The sequence below is a fragment of the Cyanistes caeruleus genome, chromosome 3 (assembly GCF_971803275.1).
Source record: "Cyanistes caeruleus chromosome 3, bCyaCae1.hap1.1, whole genome shotgun sequence".
Classification (NCBI taxonomy): Eukaryota; Metazoa; Chordata; class Aves; order Passeriformes; family Paridae; genus Cyanistes; species Cyanistes caeruleus.
This window is the reverse complement of record NC_141703.1, coordinates 20,475,193-20,487,366: the sequence shown is the minus strand read 5'-3', so window position 1 is coordinate 20,487,366 and position 12,174 is coordinate 20,475,193. Positions and strand designations below refer to the sequence as shown.

The 12,174-nt window shown below is 38.0% G+C and overlaps 1 protein-coding gene across 9 annotated transcripts in view; it reads left to right on the top strand.

The window, feature by feature from the left end:
- The window catches only part of TBL1X (transducin beta like 1 X-linked), a 192,534-nt gene that overhangs the window by 20,606 nt on the left and 159,754 nt on the right, over nucleotides 1-12,174 (top strand). For 2 of the 9 annotated variants that reach the window (XM_086880135.1, XM_086880143.1), the window contains exon 2: nucleotides 4,416-4,490. The exons of the other annotated variants lie outside the window; for them this stretch is intronic. The gene's annotated coding sequence lies outside the window, so the exon portion shown is untranslated. The remainder of the gene's footprint in view (nucleotides 1-4,415; nucleotides 4,491-12,174) is intronic. 9 annotated transcript variants of the gene reach the window in all.

Sequence of the window (12,174 nt, the reverse complement as noted above, 5' to 3'; positions counted from 1 at the left end):
ATCTTGAGTAGCTGTATGTCAACTGCCTAAACATTATCAAGGTTTTCCTAAGAAACAAAATCTGTAATTTGGATTCATAAAATCATAGGATATGTCAAGTGTAAAGGGGCCCAGAAGGGTCATCAAGTCAAACTCCCTGCTCCTCACAGGAGTGCCTAAAGCTAAAGCATGGGATTAAGAGCCTCATCCAAGATGCCTTCTCCAGCAGGCTTGGTGCTGTGACTATTTCCCTGGGGAGTCTGTTCCAGTGCCCAGCTACCCTCCAGGCAAAGAACCTTTTTCTAGTGTGCAATTTGGCATTGTCTGTTGCTCCATTCCTCCCAGAATAGAGCACTTGGTTCTGTTAAACATCAGCCACATTCCACAGTGTTAATGTGCTCAAAGATAAGGAATTCCTCCAGGTGTTGCAAGGATTAGTGGCTCAGGGGATAAAGGAGACCAAAGTCATGCCTTCCCTGACTAAATGGGAAGAGCTCTTGGCTAGTTTGTGGGTCATTCCGTGGGGCAGCACTGACTGGCTAGGCAGCACATGGCATAATCGTCCGGATAATGGCAGGAGTTTGTGAGGCTCTTCAGCAGGCCTGGTGTATGAAAGTGTAAAACCCCAGATTCTTTTATTTCTGCTGCTTATAGAACAACATATTTATAAGTTATGTGAGCTGCAGTCTGGTATGAAATTAATTCAAAGCCTGTTGCAAATGCCTATTTGCGGAAGGGGCATGAACTTACTCTTTTTAAAATACATTTTTGAGTGTAATTTTGAAATGCAGATAAAGTTATAAATCTATCAGCAAACTGACTATTTTAAGGCCATCTAGTCATGTTTCCAGAGATTAGATTTTTACAAATGTGATATTTTTAGATGGATGAAAATGAGCATATACCACATGCTGGAGGTATGAAGCAGCTTTGTAAGCTGTAAGTTTAAAACCTTCTGTTTACAATATGATGTTTTTAAGTCTAGTGGTGTACAGTATTTGTCAAATGGGATATCATTATAGTGTAGCACAATTCTAAATGTCTGCAGAATTGTATAAATTTATTATTTATCATGCAACTAGAGAATTTATGCTGATAATTAAGACCTACGTAGTTAATTTCTGTAACATTTGCGCAAGGACTTTTTGTTACTATGCTGTGTTTTGTTACTAAGCATGTATAAATTTCTTTTGCGATATTGGGCTATGATGTGCAATATATAAAAGCTAATTTATTTTTAGACCACGTTTTCACCCTAACATACAATAGCATTGTGGATTTTCATTACATTTTAATTGGTTATTTTTTATTATGGCCCAGCTGACATTTCAAAATACAGCTTATATGTAACAAAATGCCTACCTCTGTCAGTATGTACATTTCTTGAAATTAGTTGTGGTGTGGTTCTTATGCAGACTGATCCTAGGAGGGCAAGCTGCACCTAGGAATGCATCAAACAGCATCGCCAGCCACTCAGAAGAGGTGATTTGCCCTCTGTATTCAGCATTGGTTCAGCTTTACCTTGAGCACTGTGTGCTCTTCTGGGCCCAAAGTTTAACAAGCCTGTGAAGGTCCTTGAATGTGTCTAGAAGAAGTCAACAGATGTGGTGAAAAGGGCATGTCCTGAGAGGAGAGCTGAGGACTTGGGGCTTGTGACCTTGGAGAGGAGCCTGGGAAGCAACCTCATTGCTCTCGAGGGCTTCCTAAGGAGGGAAAGCAGAGAGGGAGGTGCTGATCTCTTCTCCCTGGAAGGCAGTAAAAGGATGTGTGGGAATGTCTCAGAGCTGCACCAGGCTAAGTTTAGACTCGACATTAGGATGCATTATGTTACCAAGAGGGTGGTCAAAGCTTGAGCAAAACTCTTCCTAGAGTGCTAGTCTCAGTGCCCCAAGGCTGACAGTGCTTGGACAGTACTCTTAAAATATGTTTTAACTTTCGGCCAGTCCTGAACTGGTCAAGTTGGTACTAGTGAGAGTTGTAGGTCCCTTCCAGCTGAAATCTGTTCTGTTCTGTCCTCTAGCTGTGAAGCTCCTTTATTTTTGTTACATGTAGAGTTTAGTGTCTTACAGATCAGGCTGAACATACATCCTGTAAACATGCAAAATGTGCAGGGAAAAATAGTACCCAGGCATTACTTTACATTGGGACTTCATGAAAAGCCTGCTCTGAGTGTGGGGTCAGCTATTTTGGGATGTCCACTCTGGAGAGTCTAAAGCATTTGTTACAGTGTGTTCTGGATACTGTTTTCCAGGCATAGGAAGCTCTTTTGCCAGTAATGATGTCAGTGTAAAAACCAGTGCAATAGTCCAGTACCACCCGTGAAGGTGGAGCTATTCTGCTAAAAGTGCTGCCATGTTTATTTATTTTTTTTTTTATAATTCTGTTGTAACCTGTCTAAACCTTAGTCCATTTATCTATCCCCTTGCTGTAACCCAGAAAGTATCAAGTGGTTTGAACCACATTGTATTAGATTATAAAACCCTTCTCTAAGAATGAGGTTTTTATTCTCAGCAGTGGTTACAGAAAATGTAATAGATTCAAATATGACTATGGAAAACAGGGAGAAAGGACTTGTGAAATGGCAGTAGAGAGGATGACTGAGTCGCTATGTATGTTCCATTTTGGTGTAATAAGTAGAGCATTCTGAAAGCATGCAGATTTTCCATGAGAAAATTTGCCAATTCTTTATCCTGGAGGAAACAGATTATATTGATAATGACAAGACAGCTCAAGAGAAATCTTGGTTGTTCACAGTTAAGCTCACAGTGTCTGATGATGATTGTTCCTGGATTGACACATCCAGGGTGTGATCAGTGCTTGCTTTTGTTTTCTCATTATGCTGAGATTTAATTGCCTGTATTTAGAATGAAATCTCCTGAAACTGGAAACCATTTACTTTGCACCGTTCTTGAAATGTTACACCCACAAAAATGAATCTCCCTCTTTCTAGTTATAGCTTGAAAGAAGTGGTGCTTTAAGAGAGAGACCTCACCATCTGCTTGGATGGGATGAGGTACATGGATGGAATGGTTAAAACTTGAAAGCCTCCCTTCACTTGCTTTTGCTCTATACATTCTACTGAGAAATTATTAACAGGTGCTGAAGGCATGAGTGCTGCCTGCCCTGAATTCTCAATGCACAAAGAAAAGATCAAACATTGTCTTCTTTTTTTTCTTTTTTTTTTTTTAAATAAAAGGAAACCACTAGAGTTGGAATTTGTTGTGAGTGACGACTAACTTGACAATACTTATTGAATTTTCAGTGACAGTGAAATATAACTATTAATAACCACATCAACTGTTGTTTTGAAATCTGTTTTTCATGTCCTGCCATAGGGAGGACACTAGCAGAATCAGGAGGGATAAAGAAACTGTTTTAATCAAACGTTAAAATACTATTGAGAGAGGTATGGCTAGGGGTGCTACACTCAGAAAGAGATAAAGACACCCTTCTAAAATAAGTAAGATTATTTTCCCCTCCTTTGCTTTGTATCAGTGCTCACCCCATCCTCCACATCGTGTTTGTTAGCCTGTAGATTTTGAAAAGATAACATTTGCTTTCTCTCCATATCAAGATCTCAATCCCATTTGCGTTGACATTTTAGCTTTATGAGGGAGAATGCATTATGTAAAGTTTCCATTAGCCTGCAAAATATTAAATTAAGTGTTGAAAACATGAGTTGTTTGTGGTGAGTGAAGCAGAGCAAGCCATGGAGATGATTTGTACTTGTCAAAATTAGATAGAGCTATTGGTTTGGTTTTTTTTAGGTTAGACAGAGAATATAGCCTACCACTCACTTTCCTTCCCGTTTTTTTACCTTTGTTTAGAAAATTAAATAGATGGAACAAAGGCCAAGTTCTTAATAACACAAGTGAAAGCATAACTATAATTTGTAGTTGGAAATACTGTGAGTAGCATTTGTGGCTATACGTTCCTTTGGCAAGATGTTACATTCTCCTTGAACATATAATTATGTATCATTGCTTAATAAGGAGAGAACTTCTTTGTCAAACATCCTCTGTACTGTTAAGCTTACAAACTGCATGTTGTAGTAGAATGTTTTGGAAAGTATCAGAAGATTCAACTGCTGCATTTTTTTTTTTCCTGGTGGGAGATAACACTGCCATAGCATTAACTGTAGTCTAAAATGGGTAAAAGTGCATAAAAATACAGTGGTGCATTTGTGCATAAGTAGCACAGGAATATAAATGAAATCTGTCTCAACATGCACTCATGATAACATTCTTCCAGTTTGTTTACAAAATGAAAGAATATGTCTCTGGTAGAAAATTCTGAGTTTAAAGCAGTGTCTCCCTAGCCTTTGAAGTGTTAAATCCTCCTTGGTTTCATTTTTTTTGGCACAAGAGTAGTGGATGTTTAAGAAGCCAACAACATTAGCTTGCACAGGAGCATTCCTGTCTTATTTTTGTTTCTAGGTCTGTTTCCTGTGTTGGGGGAAGGGCAGTGAGAGCACAGCTGCTCCCGAAGTTCAAGATGAAGCTGCTTCTTGAGTATGTTTTAAGCCTTGGTCACAGTTTCTTACTGGAAGTCTTTAAATGAGCTTTAGTCTGATCTTCAATTGCGCTTTTATAGGCATGAAATCTCCCTCCTTCCCTCCCTCTCTTCCCTGACCCTCCATCCCAGTCCCCAGCCACAAAACACACTCACTAATGAAACAAAACTGATTATCTGCAACATAAATATCAAAGAGTACCCTCAAAAACAGGGCATTTTGATGTTTCTGAGTTCAGCATCAGCTTTACAGAACAACTGATTAATATTTGTTCTGAGATTTCTTTTTCCTTCATTTTTAAAATGTCGATGCAAGCTAGCACAAAAGATTGGCTACTTTGGATACTAAAGCTGCTCCATTTGAACCTTTATTTCTCAGATAAGCTGAAACATCACAGAGAATAGGAGGTGAATTTCCTGCCTGTTTTTTTATGGTCCCCCCAGTAATTCAAATGGAAAAGTAACAACCTATTCTTCTCTTACATTGCCTTATACATATTTTAAACAAAGTCTTCTATCTGAATTTTGACATATATTCCTTGAGCAGAAACATTTGTAGCTTTTCGTAGTTCTACAAACATTAAAGCACCTCTTTCTTCCATTTGTCCAAGTTAACATTTTTATTGTGTTATGTTGCAATCATATGTATATAGAAGGAATAAACTAAGCCTGCAGTGGGAAGAATGTCATTGTTGCAGTTATTTTCTTTTCATGCAGTGGTAGGGCTTTCTTTTGAGGTGCCTTTGCTTATATGGACTGCTTAGGTGAGAAAGAAAATCACTAATTGTTGATTGTATTTGAGTTCCCTGCTTGAGAGCAGATTGATCGTTGTATAGGAAGGGTGCATTTTATTTAAAATGCAGAATAACATGGAAAAAAATATGTTGCCTCCCAAATGCACACAGTCTGGGACAGCAAGTATTTAGATGGAAGTCCAGTTTTCAGCGTGGCTGTTTCAAAGTCATCAGATAGTTTAATCCAAACAGAGCTGAGAAAGAAATTAATATTGGACTCTCACTGTTGATTTTTCCAAAGTGTTGGCAGATCAGGAGGACAGAAGAAACTTGGCTGAACACCAGCATAGGAGACCAGATAGCTGAGGTAGTTATAAATCCAGATTATGATCCAGGTAAAATGATGAAGTAACTGATGTAGGGCTTGGTAAATAAAGGACAGAGGATAATCACAGGATATTGCTAATGTTTGTCAGCACAAGTTTGTTAAAAATAGGCCCTGTAACACTAGTACTCTTGTAGTAATGGTTTTTTTGAGCTGCTTGTATACATTGGGCTGTTGACAAGGAAGAAGTGTAAAAATACATATTGTCCATAAGTTTACTCCCTTGGTGCTCTTTGGCATTTTCATGAAGAGTCAAAAATGATGCACAGTGAGAAGGACACATTGTAGGTGAATTAGACCTAAGGGAAGATTTTGGTGCTCCTTGAGTATCTGTGTGTACCAGTGGGTTGCCAGTCGTCCACACTTGAACATTTTTATTGGCCTGCGTAAAAGTAATCATTTAAGAAGTTTATAGAATACTCAAAGATCGAGAAAATAATAATGAATAGAGCAAATGGGTGAGTGATTGTGCTTGTCAGACTGGGCAAAACAAGATCTTTGCTTTAGCATAGTGAATGTACATAAAGGAGCAAGGACATAGAGCTTGTTTTAGTGCAATAGACTCCATGCTGTGTAAAACATCTGTGGCTGAAGGGCTGACAGGAGCTCTGGGTGTGTAAGCTAAAATACACGGGAATAGGATGGGAGATGGTACCCTGGCTCTGGGAGGTCTAAGGCTCAGTTGTTTTCTCTAGTTCTAGTGACTACAAATAAAGGAGAGACTAGATGAAAGTTGAAAGAAGAGTTGCAAGATTAAAGAGTAGAAAGAAGACTTAAGTAAAAAGGTTCTTTGAGTTTAAGGTATTGAGCTTAACAAAAAGCTAAAATGTATTATCTTCTAGCCTTCTTAATGTGTTAATCTCTGAACTTCTGTGTTTATTTCTTACTGGGAGAGTAATGGACCCCCTCCATTCTGATTCCAGTTCTGTCATGTCTTGACAGTTTTGAAAGCTTCACTAATTTTATATATAATAAGGGCTTAAGAGTATTCAGTGAAGTAGTTAAATATAATTACCTGATTTTATAGATGGAGAAACTGGAATAAAGTCACGTTTTAGTTCTGCCTCTAGATTTTTTATAGTGTACATTTAAAGAAATCTTAAGGCAGGGCTATTTTGTAATTGTATTGTCCATTGCAGTGGGGCTGTGAACGTTCCAAATTCAGGATAATGAAATCTTTTAAAAGAATTTATATATCTTACCTGAACTCTGATCTTGGGGTAATTAGGTTAGTACCTGCAATCCTAAAACTGAAATTCAGTGGAAACTAAGATGGAAAGTTAGGGGATTTGGTAATTATCTTATAACTGCAAAAAGGGAACAGTAGCATAATGAAAAAATGTATTAAATACTTTATTTAATAATCTAATGAAACACAAGCATATTCATTTATGGGCTACTCAGAAAAATCAAATAGGTGAGACTGGTATGAACTGTAGCATATTCTGGAGAAAGACTGAAGTCAAGAAATGTGTGATAGAGTGAAACATACTGGAGGTAGACTTTAGGAAGAGCAAGTAGTCTTGCTCTTCACTTTTAAAAATGCCTTACTTGTGGAATCAGTATAATACCCTATGTATGTATATAGAAATACATATGTGTGTATATATATATATATAAATGTTATTTCTGTGGAAATTAAATTTTTTTTTGTATTAAGGAGTGCCATATGCCGATGCTGGAGGAAAGTTTTGGTGCCATTTCTTACCATTAAAATATATATTAAAGAAGTAATACAACCTCTAAATTATTACTGTATATTTTGCATAAATGTTCATCATGCACTGTGTTTTCCTATATTAGTAGCAGGAGGCAAATAGTGAGCTAAATAATGAATACACTATGCAATAGAGTGTTTTCAAGCAAAGTACTTATAGTTACACAAAGCAGGAAAAACATAAAAGCAATACAAAAACGTGGAGGAGATTAAAAAAACCCAATGAAACAGGGCATGGAAATAGGATCAGAAAGTTCACATATAAGCAGTTTTCATATTAATATATAAATAAATATACATATGCATCTAAACAGAGTTTGACTAATACTTCTCAATTTGAATTTTCTCAAGGATAGCTGCATGCTTGCTGTCCTATATCAAATGAATTATTTTTCAGGTATAAACTTGTCAGCAGATGTTCCAAGGTTCTAGTCTGCTTCCACCCTCATGATATGATGGGGTGTGGTGCTTTAAAACTTGGCTGCTCTATAGCTGGGAAGAGTGATTCAACTTTAATTAGGTCGGTCTTTTAATGTCAAAACCCTCAAGCCTTCCACTGTCCCAACAGATGCATGACAAAATATTGAACCCACAAATCTCAGTGCTGTGTGTGTATACATGAACTCTTGGAACTTCAGTGCTGAGGGCTGTGAAACCAAAATTGTTTATGCTACCAGCAAACAAATAACACCAGGTCCTGCCTTCAGCCTGTTCTCAACTCTTAATAACCAAGCAGAAAAGTTCCAAGTGGATTATAAAAGGTGGTAGTCTGGCAAATTATAAGAATATTGAGATGGTGTGTTTATAGAAATTGTTCGGCAGATGTTGGGAGTCAGTGCTGAAGGGCTCAGCCGCATAGGCGGACGCAGAAATTGTGATTAAACCTGAACTGACTCAGCTACCATGTCAAAATCGTGTCATTGCTCAGAGTCCTTTTAGCTTGTCCCAGGTGAAACAAGGCTCCACTTTTCTTCTCTAGCTGTTGTTACTTTAGAGAGCAAACCCAAACTATGAACTGCACATTCATGTTGTCTGATGTGATCAACAGGGAAGATCTTCCTCACATGTGTACTCATGTGTACATGGTGGATGATCGTGTGTGTGTGCTTTTAGGACTACATGGCTGAATTTTTCTCTAAATATTGTGTATATTGTACATTTGTCACAACAGTCAGTGTTCATTAGTGTTAGTTAATAGAGGTGGAGCATGTAAATACATCTGTGCTTGCACAAGTCTGTTCTAAAATGCCATATTCTTTTGTATAGTACTTCTGACATAATATGATTTCTTTTTTTCCACTCAGAAGTACTTTTTTTTTTTTACACCTGAACAATATAAGAAAAAACTATAAGAAAAAACCCACAAATTTTTAAATTGAATGTTACCAGAAAGGTTCCTTAAAGTCTGTATCAATATTTGAAGGGGAGGGAAAGAAAAAATAAAAAAAAAAAAAATCAGCTTTTTCTTCATCGTCTTTTTGTATTCTCAGACCACAGCAGAGTTTTTTGTGTTAGTAATACATTTGGTGCTGTGTTTATTTTGAAACAAAATTTCTCACATGCAGGTATATTTTAATGTTGGCAGCTGTGCTTCTTTCCCACCTTAGTTCAGCACTAACCTGTCTCTTTCAGTCTGCATCCTTCTGGGAAAAATGTGTGCCTGGGTGAAGGGAGGGTGATGTTCTCAACTGTCCTGTGATTTATAGCAGAATGTGAAGAAAATGGCAAGGTCCAATGATACTGCATCATATGTAATTATTGTTGTCCTTCCTCTTGGCATACTTTTCCTTTCATTTTTCGTCTTGATGTTTTCTGGTTCACAATTCAAGTGTTAGTCTAATTCTGCCTCTGTAATCTGGCTGTTCTCACAGATAAAATGAATCCCATCTTTAACCATGCTGTTTTCTTGAAGACTCTATCCTAAATTTAAATGTGATTGAATTAAATTATTTTTACAAGAGTATGTAGTGACAGAACAAGGGGAAACAGGTTCAAATAAGAAGAGAGTAGGTTTAAATTAGATACTAGGTTAAAATTCCTTGCTGTGAGGGTGATGAGAGGCATGGGAACAAGTAGCCCAGGGGCGTGGTGGATTTCCCATCCCTGGAGGTGTTCAAGGCCAGGCTGGATTGGGCTCTGAGCAACCTGCTCTATTGGAAGGTGTCTGAGCCCATGGCTGGGGTTTGGAACAAGATGAACTTCAGGGTACCTTTCCAACCCACACCATCCTATGAGCTGGGATGGGGCCAAGGATTGTAATGCCCTGTCCCCAGCCTGTATTTTGAAATGCAAGTGTTTCAATTGGACACCAGCAATGTGGAATGCTAACCTTATAGGCTGTGGGTTTTTTCTTTTATTAATATGAACTGAAATTTAAAGATGATATTTTAAAATTCAATTCTAAAAAGGAGACAACAAAAATGCTTCATTTTTAATCAAGTTAGCAGTCTCAGTTGTTGTTTTGATTACCTTGTTTGGACCGTTTCTGCGAAATTAAGCATGCATCGCACTAATTCAAAGGAAATTATTAAAAATACGTTTTTAACATAAATTTCAACTTGACTTCCATTGTACATCTTTGTAATTGTTTCTGTATTTCTTCCATCACACTTCTGCAGGATATGTTCCAAAATCTATTTAGCCTGTGTATTTATGGAAAATGTTCTTCCATCAAATTTTCTGATCAGATATACTTACATTTCTTTAAAAAGCAAAATGATTTATCATTTTATGGGCATTTGCATAACTACTTTGCATTGATACAAGGAATAATAATAATAATAATAATAAAAATATTCCTTACAGCAAAAGTTACCACACACTATCCATCTTTATACCTTTTATTAAAACCTATCTGTTTCCATTATGGAGATGCCATGGAACCTCTTGGTATGTTTATGAGTGGTATAGATAAGTGTTCACAAAAAATATAAAGCTGCTCTGCAATTTCCATGTGTTCTGCATGTTCGAGTGCATTACAGAGAAAAAGTTGGTTTTGTGTTATATAATTGAGTTTCACAGAGCTGTCGATCTTACTGCTGTGGGCAGCTCTTTATGAAGTCTGACTTCTGACTTTGTCTCATCTTATGCCCTCTGTTCTCCGTGCCCAGTGGATTGAGCAGTGAACCGTATGAATTTTGGAAGTGGTTTTGGGCTATTCATCCTTGCTGGTTTTATAGGTGTTTTTCAGTTATCAGGAATCACTTGGAAAGTTATTCCTGCTTTTCTACAAATTTGTCAGCTCCTTCCGGCAGGTGCTTCTGTTAAAGAATAGAGAGCTAATGTAACAGAACTTGCTAAAAAATAGTACAGTGTGGCAATGGTAAAGCATTTTAAGCTTCTGATTGCTAATTTTGTGTTTCTTAAGTCCAAGATAAAACCTCTCTTGGATACACCAGTAATTTACAACTGAATATGAAGTCATATCCTGTAATGTACTGTCTGATTCCTCAAAAAGTCATTTGACTTAATAGCATAAAAATCTATATGATCATACCAATATGGAAAAATTTCATAATTACGACATGCAAAGCTCATTTTTGAATTTGGAGGTATTAGAAAGTGTTGCATAACACAGGCCCACCAGAGCCTGGCTATTACAGAAACCTAAAGCTTCTTGTACTCAAGATCTATTCATCACATAATGTGGAATAGCATGCCTTACTTCCAAGTTCACTCCTTGTGAGAGTGAAGAGCATCTCTGAGTGCTGAAGAAAACTGTCGCTGGCAGAACAGGTTTAAGTGCTCATGAAGAACTTGCTCTTACCAGTCTTTGGATTTGCCTGTAAAAAGACTACTTACTGTATGTGGTCATGTGCTCATATGTGGGAGATCCTTTTGCCATTTTTTTGCAGTCCTTTCACAAATGGAATTTTGAATGAAGTTGTACTGCCACACAAAAAAAGACATGTGCTTATATCAAATTGTTTCCCATCTATGAATACAGAAATGAGTTGAGTAGAATGTTTAACTCACTAAAACATGCATGGACATTAGTATTACCGTCTTGGTGAACTATTAGGTGATGCTTCTTTGCAAAAGCTGCTGGCAGTATTGCTATAATTCCAGATTCTTCAGGTTTCCTGTTAATTTTGGCCATTCCTAGAGATGGAGGAAGAACAGTGAAGGTGCCTCTCTGATTTAGCTATGTCCACGTGTGTTTGCTATCCAAAAGGAGAACTGCTGATCTAAGCTATTTCAGAAGATCATGCTTGAAGTAATCTTCACTTTGCCCCCCGAAGTAATTCAGGCTACCTCTGTCGAGGCGGGGGTCAGGGAGATTCTTCACGACCAAGAAAAAGACCAAAAAGGGCTGCTTCTCCCTCCGGGGTAACGGAGGATGTTTATTCTGGTTTCCAGGGGGGAGAAGAGACCGAGGATCTCTTTCCTGGACTCTTTCAAACCTCGGGAGAGGGGCGGGGAGACATTTCAGGGACAGGGAGGGGAGGGGAAAAACACGTCACAGCTGCAGGGAGGGTTTACACAGAACTAAGTAACTCCCAGAAATATGCACTACCACACATGCTCTTAGTCTTTCCATCACAGAAAAATTAAGTATCTTCATTTCTGCTCCATTCTTCTCTCCCCGTGTGATCCTTGGTTCTTCAGGCCTGATTGCAGGTGTAGGAGGGTAAATAAAGCTTTGGACCCGCGTTATGAAACCTCACCTCCGTCTTCCAGGTCTGGAAAGGAGAAGTTGACCTTACTTGGTCTGTCCTTGGTTGGAAGAACGAGAGCTTGGGTAGACTTCGCATGAGGACCAGAAATGGTCTGAGGGGCAGGAGGTGTATGTGGGTGCAGTTAGCCAACAGTCTGAGCTACAAGCTGGCAAAAGAGATACCTAGTGA